Source organism: Cricetulus griseus, chromosome 7 (genome assembly GCF_003668045.3).
Source record: "Cricetulus griseus strain 17A/GY chromosome 7, alternate assembly CriGri-PICRH-1.0, whole genome shotgun sequence".
Lineage (NCBI taxonomy): Eukaryota > Metazoa > Chordata > Mammalia > Rodentia > Cricetidae > Cricetulus > Cricetulus griseus.
Genome location: NC_048600.1, coordinates 83,865,340 through 83,865,555, shown reverse-complemented (window position 1 = coordinate 83,865,555; position 216 = coordinate 83,865,340).

Genomic DNA, 216 nt, shown 5'->3' with positions numbered 1-216 from the left:
GTGCCGAGGAGGGAAGGGGAGAGAGGAGGAGAGAGGAAGCAGGGGGAGGGAGGGAGGGAGCTAGGAGCCAGAATGGGGGGGTGCCTTGGCAGTGTTAACTCCTTCACTGCTGGCAGGAACCCGGATAATGGAAAAGGAGATAGAAGCACAAGCCGAGAAGCCCTACAGCAAACATGGAGACCTAGCCTGCCTCGGTGATGACAGCATAGGCAAGGA